The 16,588-nt window shown below is 46.5% G+C and overlaps 1 protein-coding gene across 2 annotated transcripts in view; it reads left to right on the forward strand.

Moving 5' to 3' along the window:
• Positions 1-9,843: 9,843 nt before the first annotated feature.
• SDSL (serine dehydratase like) overlaps positions 9,844-16,588 on the forward strand; it is an 88,307-nt gene continuing 81,562 nt past the window's right edge. Inside the window, exons 1-2 of one of the 2 annotated variants that reach the window (XM_085633438.1) lie at positions 9,869-10,006; positions 10,245-10,337. The gene's annotated coding sequence lies outside the window, so the exon portion shown is untranslated. Of the gene's footprint in view, positions 10,007-10,244; positions 10,338-16,588 lie in introns of both variants that reach the window. The other variant, XM_085633435.1, reaches the window with a different exon arrangement.

The following is a 16,588-nucleotide window of genomic DNA, read 5'->3' on the forward strand; positions in this document are numbered from 1 at the left end:
GAGTCCTTCCTGGTGCATTCTGTAGTGGTATCTTTCATAGTGTTCACAGGAGCATTCTTGATGGCGACATCATCCAGTTCATCGGCTACAACCTCCTCTGTGGCACCAGAGTCCCTTTCTGCGATTTTCTTGAACCATGATACATTTCTAGAAATTTCCATGTTTCCTCTCACTTTTATTATCATGGTGTCTCGAACTTTGGCAAGTTTCCGAGTCTTTTGCTCGAAAGGTTTGTAATATTTCCACCCCGGGTGACGATCTTTAAAGATGACTCTATCTCACACTTGGATGCGGGGCTCTGTAGCCCTCCTGCTTCGGCTTGCCTTTTCATTGTTAATTTGTCTCTTCTCTTGTGTAGCTGTTATATCAACAACCGCTAATCCACAAGGGGCCTGCCAGCAGCAACGCTCGCCTAGACAGCTTCATCAAGAGGTTACTCGGCACACACCCTGTCGTGCTGTGCGGTGTTTGGCGCTAGTCAACAGGAATTGTTGTAAACAGCCTTCAAGATCTTCTCTTTTTTCCACTTCAGTCCCGAGTGCTTTATTGAGCATCCTCATAAACCTTTCCACTTCGCCATTTTCCTGAGGCCATCGAGGAGTGATCCTCCTGTGTTGCATATTGAGGTTATGTAAGTAGTCCTTAAATTCTTGGCCCTGAAATGGGGGACCATCTGTTTTTATTGCTTTGAGCAGCCCCAGCAATGCAAAGATCCTGTCTAGAGCTTGTCTCCCGCATTCGAACAAGGTAGATCTGACAAGTTCCACCACGTGGTATTTGGAGTCCATGAGCACTAGCATGAGTTAGCGGTCTGTAAAGCTTCCAAAGTCCATGCTCACGGATGACCAGGGTCTTGTAATGGCAGCTTCTGTGATCACGGGAGCCACAGGTGACTCCCTGCTTGTGAAGATGCAGGATCAACAGGTTCTTACTCTTTCCTCCACCTGCTGATCCATCCTCTGGAACATTATTTTGCTCCTAATGAGGGCTTTTGTTTTTGCAAAGCCCTGATGTCCTTGATGGGCCAGTTCAACAGTTTGGGCCCTCTGTCCACGAGGAATGACTATTTGATGGCATCAGAGGATGAACCCTTTCTCACCTTCACTAAACTCAACCTGATATCTCCACAGTTGTGTCCTGGCACCTTGCTTTTCCTCCGTCAGCCTACAAAGGCCATGAAGGAAATTCATCCATTGGTGTCCTTGCAACACTTCCTTTACTCTTGTGAGGTCTGCATTGGACCTTGTCACTTCCACAATTTCCTCCAAAGAAAGTGCACGGGGCACAACATCTCTGTGATCAACTTGTACAAACCACCCAATATCCGGGTCATCTTCTCTCGGGTCACTGAAATCAGAGGCCAAAGGAGAGCGTGATGAATATTCAGCAGGAATATTTACCCCTGGCTGGTAGGTGACTTCAAAGAAGTACTGAAGGAGCAGGACAGCCATCCTTCCAATCCTTGGGGGTCCATTTTGAGTTGTGCCTGCAAAGAGCCATACTAGTGGTTTATGATCTATAACAACTTGATACGTTTTACTGCAGAGGTTGCGGTGAAAATGTTTGCATGCCCACTGAATAGTCAACACCTCTCTTTCTATTTTGGCTTATCTGGCCTCCACTGCTGTGAGGGCTCTGATCGCATACGCTATGGGAACCCATTCCCCTCTCCTCTCGTTTTCCAGTAGCACCACCTCTAGCCTCACTGAACTTGCATCAACAATCAGTTCTGTTGGCAGGGTTGGGCTGAAGTACACCTTGATTGCACCATGAAGTAGAGCATTCTTGATCTCTTGGAAGGCCTGTGCTGCTTTGTCATCCCATTCCCAATGAACATCTTTCCGGGTCGGTGCTCGAAGAGTGTCAGCCAGAGTGGTCAGATTTGGTATAAACTGGCCACAGTAGTTGGCCATCCCCAGGAAATTGCGATCTCCCAAATGATTTTGGGGCACTGCTGCGGACCGGATTGCTTCAAATTTTTGGGGGTCTTGGAGACCCTCTTTCGAGAGTTTGCATCCAAAGAATTCCATTTTGTTAGTGTAAAACGCACACTTCTGTCGATGAAGGGTCAATTTTTACTCCACCAGCTGTTTAATAGGTGCTCTCAATCAAGCATGATGTTCTTCAAAAGTACTGGAGAATATTAATATGCCATCACTCACATTGATGACGCCCACCAGTCCTGGCAGGGCTTCCCGTATTGCATCCTGGATGACCTCCACCACTGAAGGGATGCCAAAACTAAGTTGCTTAAACTGTCGCAGGCCTACGTGAGTGGAAAAGGTTGTTATGTAGTGGCAGGAATCTTCCAGCATCAACTGATGGCAAACAGAATTAAAATTGATTTTAGAAAAACATCGGGCCCTATTCAGGTCGGCCACAATTTCATCACTGGCCGGGTGATATGTCTCTACCGTCGAATGGCCTGGTTGGACAGCCTCATATCCATGCACCGTCTTATCGTCCCAGGCTGTTTGTGTTTGGAGTCAATGACCACCGGGGACACTCAGGGGGTGGCCCTGTCACTTTGTCTATTACACCTGCCTGTTCCAACTGTTCCAGTTCTTTCTTGACCAATGGTCTAAGATTAAAAGGCACCCTTCTGTGACGCAATGCCATGGACAGACAATCTCATCGATATGGAGTTTGACTTGGACACCCTTCAAGCACCCTAGCCCTTTGAGCAGCTCTGGAAAGTCTGCAGGATTGGCTTTTGCATGGGACTGGTGAATCTGTTTCCTAAAGAACATCAGACCGAGGTCCTCCACCATGTGGTAGCCCAAGAGCATACTGGTGTCGCCCTTAGTCACATGAAATTTGGCCTGCGTCTTGGTGCCTCCATGGGCCACTTCTACTTCGATGTCTCCTTGTAGGGGGATGGGGTCAGTGCCCCCATGGGTGTAAATCATAGCCTTTGTGGGGAGTATTGCTGGCTGAGGTCTACTTTCAGGAATTGCTCTACATTGATTACATTCACGGAGGCTCCAATATCAATGAGGGTAGTAATTTTGATGCCACTAATCTCCACCTGGCACATGGGTGGTGGCCTCCTCTTCTGATTGTCTTGCTATGTGAAGGATATGGTGTACACCTCTTTTTTCTTTATCCTCCTATTGGCTAGTGTTGATGCTGTTCCTTGCCACCGATGCAGCACCAGGACTACAGCACACTTTTGCGAAGTGATTAAGACAGCCGCATTTGAGGCATGGCTTTCCTTGTGCCAAACACCCGCTTGGTGGATAGTGTACAGTTCCACAGTTTCCGTTCTCTTTCTCGCTAGGCTTCGTAACGGTTGTCCCACGGAGTCTCACTGGACGCCGCTGTATTGCCTCCATCTGCTCCTCCTTGACCTTTATAGCTTGTGTTGTTGGGGGACCCATTGAATGGCAGGAAAGGGCAAAATCCATTTACCCAGCTCTACTGTGAGCCAGTTCATGGGAGCGGGAGAATATCAGCTAGATGTCATTCAGCAGTATTCCAGGCTGCCTGTTATGTTATTTTAATGCAGTTTGTTAAGCGCATATACACCCTGGGGTGCTTTGGCGCTGTCTGCTCCTGAGCAGGAAGAAACCTATTTGTTGAAGAGCCGAGTTTTTAGCTTTTATCTAAATGAGATGAGGGTGGGGAGGCAAGTTGTTGCAAAGCTTAGTAGTTCCAACTACAAAGCTTCTACCTCCCCAATTTGCTTTGTAGATTCTCGGCGTGGTCAAAAGCTTCACCCCTAGTGATCGCAGCTGTCTGCCAGGAGTATATATCTGTAAGGAGTGTTTAAGAATCCCAGGGCCAATATTGTGTAGCGCCTAATAGGCTATGCACAGAGCCTTACATTTTATGCTGCTTCTAACTAGCAGTCAGTGCAACTACCGAATTACTTTGGTTACCGAATTAAATTTAGGAGTCCCCGTGAGAATCGTAGCAGCTGCATTCTGCACCATTTGGAGCTTATTACGGTTTTTTTCCCATGCGTATTAACATATAGACTGTTGCAGTAGTCGAAGTTAGAAAGGACTAGAGCTGTGGTTACTGTCTTTCTCGCCTCCACTGGAATGAAAGGGAAACGTTTTTTTTATCATTCCGAGCAGGGAGAAACAGGAGGAGGTCAAAGAGTTGACTTGAGGTTTGTAATTTAATGTGTCATCTATTATAACTCCAACAGTTTTTGCGTTAGCTGCTGGAATAGAGGGAGATCCCAGTTCTTCCGGCCAGCAGCTAGAATACCAGACAGGGAGTAAGTTACCAAACAAGATCACCTCAGTTTTATTAGAGTTCAATTTAAGGCAGTGTCTAGACAACCATGAACTGATTGCCAGCATACCATCGTGGAAGGTGGCCAATACCTCTGTGCCATGTTTAAAAATGGGCAAGACTATTTGGGTATCGTCAGCATAGGAGGTTAACGCAAGGCCAAAGGATTTGACTAAGACAGCCAACTCTGTAACATAAATGTTGAACAGGGTGGGACTGATAGATGAGCCCTGCAAAACCCCACAGGGAAGAGAGAAAGAAGCTGATTCAAAATTTGTCAGAGCTAGTGATTGTGATTGATCAGTCAAGAAAGATATCAGAAGGGATTTAACCCTATTCTTGATGCCGAAGGTGGCGATACGGTTGATCAACATCCCGTGGTCAACCGTATCAAAAGCAGCTGATAGGTCAAGGAGAATAAGTGCCGCCGCTCCACCTCTGTCGAGCGCGACCCTTATTTCTTCAGTGGCTTTGATCGGTGATGTCTCAGTGCTATGGCTGGATCTAAAACCGAATTGCGTTCCATCCAGCAACTGGTTATCATGAATATATCGTGTGAGCTGACTATTCATCACTTTTTCAATGAGTCTAGCGGGCAGAGGGAGACACGAGATAGGTCGGTAATTGTTGGGATCGGCTGAGTTTAGGTTTGTTTTTTTTATCTGCGGAAAAATGAGCGCTTTCTTCCACTGAGTCGGGAAAACTCCTGAATTAAACATAGTATTAAAGATAGCTGCAAGATTTGCACCTATCAGGTCTGGGATAAGTTTCAAGACCGACGGGGGGCATGGGTCAACTGGTGAGCCAGACTTGGCCTTGCTCACCATAGTGGCTATTTGTCCATTGGTAACCGAGGAACATTCCATGAAACACAGGTCTCGGGCAGATCCCTCCTTGCCTGAATCGGATGCAATCTCGGCAGCAGAGGAAGCTTCAAACTTAGAGTAAATTTGGTTTACTTTTGTCTGGAAGCACTGGGCTAACGAGTCAGAGAAAGCTTGTGCAGCGATATCAGAATGGTTCTCTGGTGGTGACACAAGTTTAGACACCACATGAAACAACTGTTTGGTGCAATCCTTAGCGGTTTCTATTTCCTGTGCAAAGTAATCACTCTTTTCCTTAATTAGGAGACGTTTATAACCTCAAAATGCACTTGCGGACAAGCTGAACCCTTAATGAGTAGTTGTGGAACCCTTAATTTAAACCCCCGGACCGAGCCCAGCCCTCAGGATGTGTGCGGAATACGATATATAGTAGCGCCTGGGTGGCTCACTACAGGTAGGTAGCTGTCAGAGGAAGTTTGGAATGTAGGCATGTGCCAGGCCTAGTTTTGGGGGAAGGGAAGACTGGGGCTATCAGGCCAGAATTGTGGTGGTTGATCTCTGCAAACTAGGCCAAGGGGAACTTTTCATGCCACTTGACTCTGAGGTTAGTGAGGGGGAGCAGTCACAGTCTTCTCAGTGAAGTAATGTGGGGGGCAAGAGCTCAGAGCTCAAGCGAAAGACAAAGTAAAGTACTTTCCAGCCTAGTTCTTGTCTTTTAATCAAAAGTAATACTTTAATAATACAGCATTCAACGCAACACATTCTACAGGTGGTTCGGTTACAAAGTTATTTAACCACCTTGGGGTTCTAACGAAATACCGATGCCCCTATGGTAGCTGCTTCTCCTCTCTTCTCTTGTGTGAATCAAGCAAAGTTATGGATACAGGTATAGGCTAGCCACAGGTGCAGATTACTGGTGATTCCCACAAAGAGTGGCCCGTAGGTCTGTTCAACTGTCTTTTGGCCCAGGAAGTCAGTGCCAGCAAAGATTAATGTAAGTAGCAATAGTTTCCCTTTGCTCGCATTCAGGAGCAGTCCGTGCTGGTCAGTGCAATCAGCGCCGTCATACTCGTGAGCTTCAGCGCTAGGGCGGGACACCATGGGCGGTGGTCTAGAGTCCTTCAGGAACCATCTCTGTGAGCTTGTCGGTGGTTACAGTCTTTGGGCCAATGCAGGGGGGTGCTCATCTTCTGCAGTTGCAGGCCTGGATGACATTGCAGCAGCTCCTCAGTAATGGGCACCTCGGATGGCAGCGGCAGAACTAGGCTCCTAGGTTTGATGGCAGGAGTGCTGGGCCACACTTCACACAGCTCACAGTGTGAGCTGCAACAGCAGAGCAGGGGACCCTGCAGACTTTGGGTTAGGGTTGGCTTTGCCCTCTCTCAGTAGTCAGCTACTTCTGGGTGCCTCACACACCCATGAACATGCTCTGCTTATTTTCCTGGACGGCCTCTCCTTCTGCAGGGCCAGGCCCACTCCTTCCATCTCTGTGAAGGCAGGCAGGCTTTTATGGGTGCAGGAAGACCCTCAGTGTCTGCAGCACGGTGCGATATCAGGTGATTTCCCCTCATCTCTCGGAAACTGCCTGTCATGCAGAAACCAGTCCTGATCACAAAACAGTGCGTCGGGTACTCTGGGACGCATTCTGTTCCATGGTCTTTAAAGAATTAGAACGGACAAAGTGAGGTGGTTTGAATCCCGCATTTATACATATTTTCCAGACAGGGATGTGGATCCACTGTCTCAGACCTCTGAACTTGTTTGAGTTGGTTCTCTTTCAAGTGTCATTTCCAGCCTTCTCTCCAGACACAGCCTTTGTGCAAAGGAGTTGTTCTCTCAGGAAGCAGCAATGAGTGGCACCAACAAAGCATATCCTTAATAAATTATTTTATTTATTGTTTGGTTACTTAAAACCATTACAATATATAGCAACATAGATGACAATAAAATGTCATATCCAAAAACTTCAATACATTTTTAATTTATCAGTAACGAAAGTGCTGGCAAACTACACCAATAGATGATAAAAACAAAGTGCAAAGTGGAATGTACGAAATAGCAGCAGACGTTTGTCAACAGTGGTTGGGTGTGGGAGCAAATTGTTCCTTTTTAAAACCTACACATAGTTTGGCTCAGTGTACCTTCAATAAATAGATACAAACTCAAAGTGCGCTTCCCGGCACTAATACCACGCCGCATTAAAACTGAAATTTCATAAACATGATCGGCTGTAAAAAAAAAAAAAAAAATTGATAACATTGGTGCAGGTGGCAGACACAGCACTTAAACATTAAACTTTAAACATTTATCAGAACAAGTTTGCCTCAGTATGCTGTGGGACTGATGGACCTTCATGTAAGGTGCTTGAACTTATGGCTGGTGCCACAACATGGAGTGTGACCCCCTTGCTTAGTATCTTAACTTAACAGTATCTAAAACAGGATGCCATGAAGTCTGAGTTCTCTGTAGCAGCTGCCATCCCCTTCCTGAAGAAGTAATCAGAGACAAACAAACAGGCAGACCCTACCTAGAAACCTATTCATCTTCAGCAACATGAACTACAGCACCATCCCTAACGCTTTCCATGTACCAAATGGCAGTGCTCAGGATTAATTACTCTGCACCCTTTTTCTAACAAGGTTCCCATGGAATTTATAAAGATAGCCCTGCCTCCATCCTCCTAACCTCAGTGTCTGGGGTTCCACCCTCCAGTCACAGGAATGGCGGTAATACACTTCCGCTGTCTGGAGAAGCTATACTCATCCTGCGTCCTGTGTCATGCTAAACTAGGGACATCCAATATTCATCCCACTGGCCCCAGTACTCAGACTCATACCTCACACAGACTGCTACTATTGCACATGTGCTACACATGCCCTTCACATACAAACACACTCACCATACATACAGAATGTCAATGCAAGAGTCTGGGTGTCAGATAACTCAGAACTTTTTGCAATAGACTGCACTCTCACTGACACACAGTAAAAGGTCTGGTTACACTATAAATTCACAAAGCAAGGTATGCTGCCATCACCGCTTTATGTAATGTACTTGAGGCAATAACAGCAGGCCACTGCCTCGTGTGACGGTATGCCTCGTGCGCTCTTCAGGTCACAGGACAGATCCTGGACCACCCATTGTCAGGGACACGTTTGGGACTCTGCTCACACACAATAGACTAGATTGATGCAAGGGCCAAAGTAAAAGCATTTTTTGTTGTTAAAATCTGCAGATTATGGATTATGTGACAAATTTGGCAAATCCGTAATTATACTTAAAAATCACATTCCAGTGACCCTGATTGTAGGCAGAAGGGAATGTATGATGGATTTGCTGCGATGATTCTAAAGGCCCATCAGGAAACCGGGGACATGGAGGGTATGGGCCTCAGTTGTTTACGTGAAGACAGGGGTTGGTGTTGGGCATTAAGCACCTGAAGACAGGCGACGCAACTCAATCAACTCCTGCCCTTATTATCGAACAGCCAGCATCAAGAAATATAGATGAATAGGCACGGGGCAAACTGAGCCACCAAGCAGCGGGCACAACAGCCTAATAAGGGGGTAGACTATATATCTAGATGCCCCCAACCTTCTGAGACATCCTGACAGATCTCTTTCTCCCCACGCGACGGGAGACCATGCCTGGAGCAGGGTTCCTCTACCAACATGGTGAAGGCCATAAACGTATTTAACAGCTGCACAGACCGACGACAGACACCTTATGCTCTCGTCCACCATTGGACTGCACAGTCAACTAGAGAGTAGACCTTATTGGAGGAAAATCCTTCTCTTACCTTGCTGCGAAGACCTGGAACTCCCTGCCTCTATATCTCAGTCAATCACCATTGCTGCCTCAATTCAGGAAGAGCCTCAAGACCTGGCTCTTCCACTGAACTGCAGCCCCCCCCCCCCCCCCCACACACACACACTCAGCGCCTTGAGACCCTTCCGGGTGAGTAGTGGTGCTTTACAGAACCCTGATTGATTGAAACTGCTAATGCGATGAACTGTTCCCACCCGAAGTCCTGCATGACCTCAGTGGCCAAGTCAGGGACGGCCGATGGTTAATTTGTAAAAAAATAAGTGCGGGGTCACTCCTCAGGAGTCAGCTTGGACCATCCTCCTGTCTCCTGTTACAGCCACCTAAAACAGAACCAACTACTAAAAATGAATAACACAACAAGTGTTGAGAGGATGTGGTGTAATGGCCAGAGCTACCCATTTGTGGACCTGGGGAAACAGGTTCGAGTCTCGGTGTGGCTCAAACTCCTGTGATTCTGGGCAACTCATTTAATCTCCTTGGTGCTATGAGCGCTGGTGTTGATGATTAAGTGCCAGTGCTGAGCACCGGAAACCACCAACTCAAATTAAGCACTGGGGGAGGCCCTCCTTCCTAATGCGGACAAAAATAACTGGCTTTACAGAAATGATGCACAGCCTGCAACCATACCAAATTGAGGCGAAACAACATTGCGAAGTAAAAAAAAAAAAGTTTGCCAATCCGTTGTTCTTATTCACAACGGAGCGGCTCCCCTTATGTGCGCGGTATCAAACTAAAACGAATAAACAGCTGGACATCTATAAAACTGCACATTTAAGAGTTTTATGAAAGTTTAATACTGTGGCTGGAAAATTGAAAGGTTATAGGGTTAAAGATTAATAATTGTTCGCCGATTACGAAACTGCGAGGGAGCTGGCAAATCGGATTGCTGACTTGCAATTTTATTATCAAATGCTGGCACAGTAAGTCTGCAGGCAGTAAATATCTGGAGACCTGCCTGAACTAGGAAGGATACATTCAGGGAGCCGTCTGTCTAAGCAGACGTCAAATACCGACCGTCGAGAATCGGCGCGTGAAGAATACCCCGGAGGGAAGTGAGGCAGCCACCTCGGAGAAGGAAGTGAAGTAAATACCACGGAGAGGAAAGTGAGGTAAGCAAGGGGCCCGAGAAGTCGGCATCTTGGAAATGACGTGTACAGAGCGCACTTTACAGGGGCTTGCTTGCTCTAATTCTGTTCAGGGTTGGACATTTTTTTGGAATATGTGCAGCTGATATTCACGAGCTCTCTCAAATTTCAAACTTCTGTACATTGCTGCTGACGTCCACATTGTCTGAGGCAGACATCCCGAATCCTTTTCTCCCTGAAAACTGAACGTTTTCTTAACTAGGGAGTAAACGCTGAATCGAAGTTCTGGCTTGGCGCTTGGAGCCCGTGCATGAGAGCTGAGCCCTGAAAAAGCAAATCATTCAACAAACATCAGGTAAAATATGATGACGTCTCTTCAAGTTTCAAAGAGGCGCATGTTTTTCGTTATCACGTGGAAGCTGACATTAATATGTGCCATTATAACACTGCACTGAGAAGAACTTAATAAAAGTGATAGTTTTTAAACAAGAATCATTATTGAACTAAGAAGCAGACAGTTGTCCTGTGAACCCTGACTGACCCAGATTATTATAGACCAACACTATAGTCTCTTAAATCAAACATAATGTTTTTGTACAGCTGGTATTCTGAACTCACATAAGCGGTTTCATATGTCATAATGAAGAAAAAAGAGTTTTGGTGAAATAAAAGATTTGCCTAAGATCACACAATGTAAGCAGGAAGGCCACGATTTATCCAGGTTTTCTGGTTTCACTTTGTACAAATCTGTCACTAAATGGCTATGTATTTGTCTTTCCTTTTTTGTGTTAACGGTTGTGTATTTTCCTCTTTGTGCATTTTTGTGCAGTTTTTATTTAGAGCAAACTTGACTTGGGGCGCTTTACATGAGCACCAGTAACATCACATAAAGTTGCATTCATTTTTTATTGGCACAGGGAGTTTAAGTAATTTGCCCAGAATCACAGGATGTTGAGCTGATGCCAAGACTCGAACCTTGGCTGTAACATCGCAGGCAGCCACACGAAGCCCGGCTCGTTTTTGGGCTCAAGGTTCCAACAGGACCTCAAGCTGAACCAGAGCCAGGCTTCAAACACAATCCTGGCTCGAGCTGTCAGTGGCTCATCCACCTCTAATTTGACAGTACGTATAGGTAATACGTATTGATAAATCAAGTGGGAGTGAACATGGGGCTAAACTCCCCCAACTTCTAATGAGCCCTCGCACTTTGGTGTTAGTATGATTTTAGTTTTTGTAAAAATCAAATCCAATACACATATCTAAAACACTCACCTGTAATGATCAGCCCTGTAGTACTAGAACATGGGCAAAACCACTGGCAGGCAGTATTCTCATTGCTCCCAATCTGCATTGCTCCAGCCTGGAACCCTCTGTTGCCAGTGAGTACGATTACGAGCCAGTATTAGCATTGCCCTCAGTATGCAAAGAGCCATTGCCATTCATTACATTATTGCTTCTGGTTCATAGAGCACCTTTGCCACTGGACCCTATTTTTCCATATGAAAACAAAACCATTAATAGTCAGTATACTCGCTGCCTAGTATTCAAAGCTGTATCACAAGCCAATACCAACCTTACTCCAGCAAATCACTGGTTCCAAACCAGCACTTTGACCCAGTGCGAAAGGCACTATTTTTAGTGAATATACTTACTGTCTCCAGTAAGCAAAGCCCCTCTATCAGTCAGTATTTATATTACATTCAGTATGCAATGCACTACTGCAGTGTCAGTACCAATTGTCTATGTAAGAAAGTCACCACTGACACACTGACAGCCAGTATCCTCTATGCCCCGGTATGTAAAGTGCCTTTGCCTGTCATTATTCTCATTGCTTTTAGTATGCAAAACACTATTTCCATGGCGCTTCCACATCATTCTCTGTTTCCATGCAATTTCCACATGGCTCGCCCACATGCTGGATTTACATGGCATGTGGTGACAATACACACATTTAATGCATCTGCATCGGTTAATCTGAGCCACCCTCTAGGGCCTATCGATGTAGGGTTGGGTGCCAGGAGGCTGGGCTCTCTAGCTCTGAGAGCAAGCTGCATGCTAAGGTACGTCTAATACCTAGCTCCTTCCTGCGCTACTAACCTGAGTGCGTGGTTGAGGGTGCACTAGAGTGAAGGCTCTGACTTCAAGCCGCGCATCCTGGCATCCAAGTGTGATGTAGAAACAGCGGCATTTCAGTAGCTTCTTGTTATTCTAGCCAGTGCTTAATCTGTAAAAGAATAGGTACCAGGGCCCAAAATTTTGCTCCGATGCCTGCGGTGGGTGCTATTGAAGACCGGGGTACTGAATACCAAAGCTGCGCAGGACCAGACAGGCCTTTAGTTCTACTTGGCATATCCTAGGTGGGCTGGAGCCCCTGGAGCCCATCTATAAAAAACCCAGTGCTACTCCTCAGTCACTTCCCCCCAGAGTTATTGCCGAAGGCACAACGAGGCTTCAAAGGAGGGAAAATAAGAGAGAGAGAAGGAGAGGGGAGACAGAGAGTGGTCAGAGAGGCAGAAGAAAGAGAGAGGAGAGAAAGAGAAAGAATGGATGGATGGAAAGAGAGAGAGAGAGAGAGTGCAAGAAGACAAATCGAGCGGGACTGGTTTGAGCATATTTGCCAGGGTGCTTTTGCTTTCCTAGTTCAGCCCTGAGGCTCTGTAGTCTTGATTCAACTTCATGTCTGTCATCCACCACCATGGATTTCCTGCCTCGCTATCGCACTCTTGAAGGTTCTGTCTCATCCCTTTGCCACTGTATTTCGATCTTTCTCTTCCTCCGGCATTCACCCTTTTGTGTTTTCCTCTTGCTTTCGATCAAATCTGTTGAGGAATTATAAGTACTAGTCCCCAAAAATTAGTGCAGGTAGGCCCCACTTGCAACCGCCGGCTTAAATTAAGTACTGATTGTGGTTCACCTTCATAAGAGGCAAATTGTGAACTAGTATTGTTGGAAAGTACTCCTTTTTCACATTGCCACTCCTACATCTTGTGTAGTACATGGTGTGATTTTGACTGGAAGTGCACAGGGCTCCTGCTAATCAGGTCCCCAGTGCCAGATCTCATTCCCAAAACTGTACAATTGTTTCCCCAATTGGCAATATCTTTAGCACCCTCTGTAAATCCCTAGTAAGTGGTACTTCTGGTACCTAGGGCCTGGGGTACTAAAGAGGGTCCCCTGAGGGCTGCAGCATGAATTGTGCCACCCCAAGTGATCCCTTACCAAACTCATGCAGGGCTGCCATCGTAGGCTGCATGTTTTAGTGAGAGCGCAACATGACACATATCCCTGTGTGTCATGTCCCCTAACACTGCAAGTAGTATTTGTAAGTCATCCCTACAGTAGGCCTTGCAGCCATAAGGCAGGGTGTTAGATACTACATGTGAGGGCATACCTGCCTGAGCAGATGTGCCCCTGTGCTGGTCAGTTCTATTACTGCCCGTACAAGTAAACAGGAAAGCTATTTTAGAACATGTGCTGGACACTGATGAAAACGAGTTTTCCAGCTATGTGATGGCTTCGCTAAAAATATAGATGTTTGGTATCAAACATCTCATATTCACAAACCCATCCTGATTGCAGTGGTGGATTTGTGAATACATGCACACAGAGGGTACCTTAGAGGTGCCCCATGAAAACCTACCAGCCTCTGTTGTGTTGGCTGACTGGTCTCTGCCAGCCTGCCACCCAAGACAGATTTCTGACCTCCCAGGGTGAGGGTCTTTGCTCTCAGGAGGTCAGAAACAGCCTGCATGGGAAGAGGGTGTTCACACGCCCTCCCTCAGGATGACCTGCTGAGTAGCACTCCTAGGCTGGTGCTTCAAAGAAGTTCCCACCTTTAAAATGCAATCTAGCTTCTCTCTCAGGAGAGGAGATGACCCCCTCTTTGCCCAGAGCCCTTTGGCACCTGAATAGGTGGGAAATTATGTAGTCAGGTAGGCTTGCCCACCCCCAGGCTGCTACCACCCCTAAGGTGGCCTAACCTGATGTGGACACAACTTTTCAGAAATTGCCATCTTTGTGTTGGCACACTTACAAACTCCAGGACAGGGTTATGCCCACATCCCACATCCCACATGAAGTGGTCATACAGGGGGTGTAGTGACCCCAAAGGTAAGTAGCTCATTGGCTACTAACCTACACTTCCCTAATGCCCTTAAAGTCAGTATTTAGGAGATCCCCTGGCACCGGGAAATCAGATCCTGGTGGCCTGAAGAAAGAAGACAGATGTGAAGAGTTGCAAAGCAAAAACAAAAGACACAGCAACTGACATAGCAACAACATTGCCAGCCTGCTTGCTGACTTTGCCAACTGAACCCAAAGCCGACTTGTCCTGCAGCTGCTGAGTCCCCAAAGTCCGGGAGACCTGCCAGCACTTCGCCCAGGATCCATGACCTCCTGATGGACAATGGAACTGTCCCCTGCAGACAGCAAACATGAACCTCCAGGACTCCAGAACTGCCAAAACCCAATGTCGTCAAGCACCACTGCACCGAGCCAATGTCAAAGTGGACCCACAGTGTCAGCATGGTCCCCAAGCCCTCCAGGTACTGAGTCCACTGTGGAGTGACTCCTCGTGAATTCCCCAGTGTTGCCTCCACCTCTGAGTGCAGGCCTCCTCCACTGCGAATGTTCCCGTACGGAGAAACCCGACACCCCAAAGACCCTATGCACCTGGACAGCCTGTCCCGAGGAGAAGAGGACCAAATGTGTCCCAATGTCCCCCAACATCGCAAGAACCGAAGCCACTCGTGGGCTTTGCCAGAATGACATCTCAGCTCACCCTGCAGCCTCTTCTTGACCGGACCGATACCCATGGGTTTGCATTGGTGTAGAGTAGAGTGGAGTGGCGTAGAGTGGAATATTGTGGAGTGGCGTAGAGTGGCATGGAGGGAGTAGACTGAAGTAGAGTTGAAGGGCATGGAGTGGAGTAGAGTGTTGTACAGGGGAGTGGCATTGAGTGTCATAGAGTGTCGTAGAGTTGAGTAGAGTGTTGTAGATAAGAGTGAAGTGGCATAGAGTGTCATGGAGGGAGTGGAGTGTCATAGAATAGAGGAGCATAGAGTGGAGTAGAGTGTTGTGAAGTGGCATAGAGTGGGAGAGTAGAGTTGAGTGGTGTAGAGTGGAGTAAAGTAGGCATGGAGTGGTATAGAGGGAGTTGTGTAGAGTTGAGCGGCATAGACTGGAGTGGGGTATGATAGAGTGTTGTCATTGGAGTGTTGTCGAGTGGAATGTTGAGTTCAGTGACGTCAAGTGGAGAGTCATTAAGTATCGCAGAGTGGAGTGTCATAGACTAGAGTGGAGTAGTAGTGTCAAACGTGAAAATGCTGATTTAGGGGTTGCATAAGTCGGAACTCGAATACCAAAATTTGTGTTTGGTGAACTTGGTATTGGGGTGATTTAAGGTTCAGTCAGGGCAATTGCAGAGCCACGGTTGTGAGTTTCAGCCAGGTGCACAGGGGCGTGGTTCGGGGGGGGGCGGGAGGGGTCCCACCAACCTCCTAGGGGCCACCACCATTCAAAGGGGGGAGCATTCAGCCCAAGGCCAATGAATATCTGTAAGATATGAGAGACCAAGGGTTCCCTCATCACATTCTGCAGAAGGGCCCCATCATTTAGCGTTACGCCACTGCAGGTGAAGGGTATCAGCCTAGCCACAGCGAGACCTGTTTAGGGCCCAGATGCCTTCCTGAGCAAAAAAGGGCGTGCGTATAAAACTCTTGCTTAAAAACTGATCCTTCCTTTAGGAGGCTCTAAGTATAATCTGTACCCCAAAAACATTGTCTAAGTTCCACCATTGTAGCTGCTGATTGTAATGCAACTAATTTGGTATCTGTGCACAGCATCAGGCAACATCTTTGCCTAAAAAAGAAACAGGTCTCTATTTAGATTTCTGCACCTCTTCATCTTACTCTCTTTTGGTGTGAATGCACAGCAGAGGCGCATGGGCAAGGCGGGACCCCTGGGAATGAGAAGTTTCTCTCTAGCTCACTTATGTGTATTTCTGTAATATTTAATGTATAATTCAATATTATTCTCTAACATGCTGTGAATTAGCAGACAATGGGTACTAAAATTCAAAGTTGTTCCAAAGAGAGGCCCTCAAAATATTCCTTGCCCCGGTCCTTCAAACTCCTAAAATGATAGTGTACCGCATACTGTTGCCACTGTGGATACATTTGTGCTACATATACGCCTGTTAGCAAATGAGCTACCAAAATACCGGTCACCAAATACTGAGGAATGGTATGAAACAGCGGGCAATAAATTGCGAGACAGTGTTGCAAACAGGAGTAAATCATAAATGCACCTACGTCATAAACCTAAAGGCCGTACAGGTTGCAACGAGCCTTTCTGCAACAGTTCTACGTATAATATCAATGCAACAAATGGAGCTACCGTAAAAACCAAACAGCAATCCCGGGCAATGAATCTGTCATGGATAACAATAGTTCAATGTGATATGAACCAAGAGAAATTATATCAACCATGACTATGAAATAAATGCCGTAGTTAACGATGCAATACATGCCACAATTTCCAGTAAAAACGTAAAGCCGGGCAGCGATTTTCATGATATAAAGCAGATCACTTTAATTCTCAGCAAAC

This window comes from Triturus cristatus, chromosome 11 (genome assembly GCF_964204655.1).
Source record: "Triturus cristatus chromosome 11, aTriCri1.1, whole genome shotgun sequence".
Taxonomy (NCBI): Eukaryota; Metazoa; Chordata; class Amphibia; order Caudata; family Salamandridae; genus Triturus; species Triturus cristatus.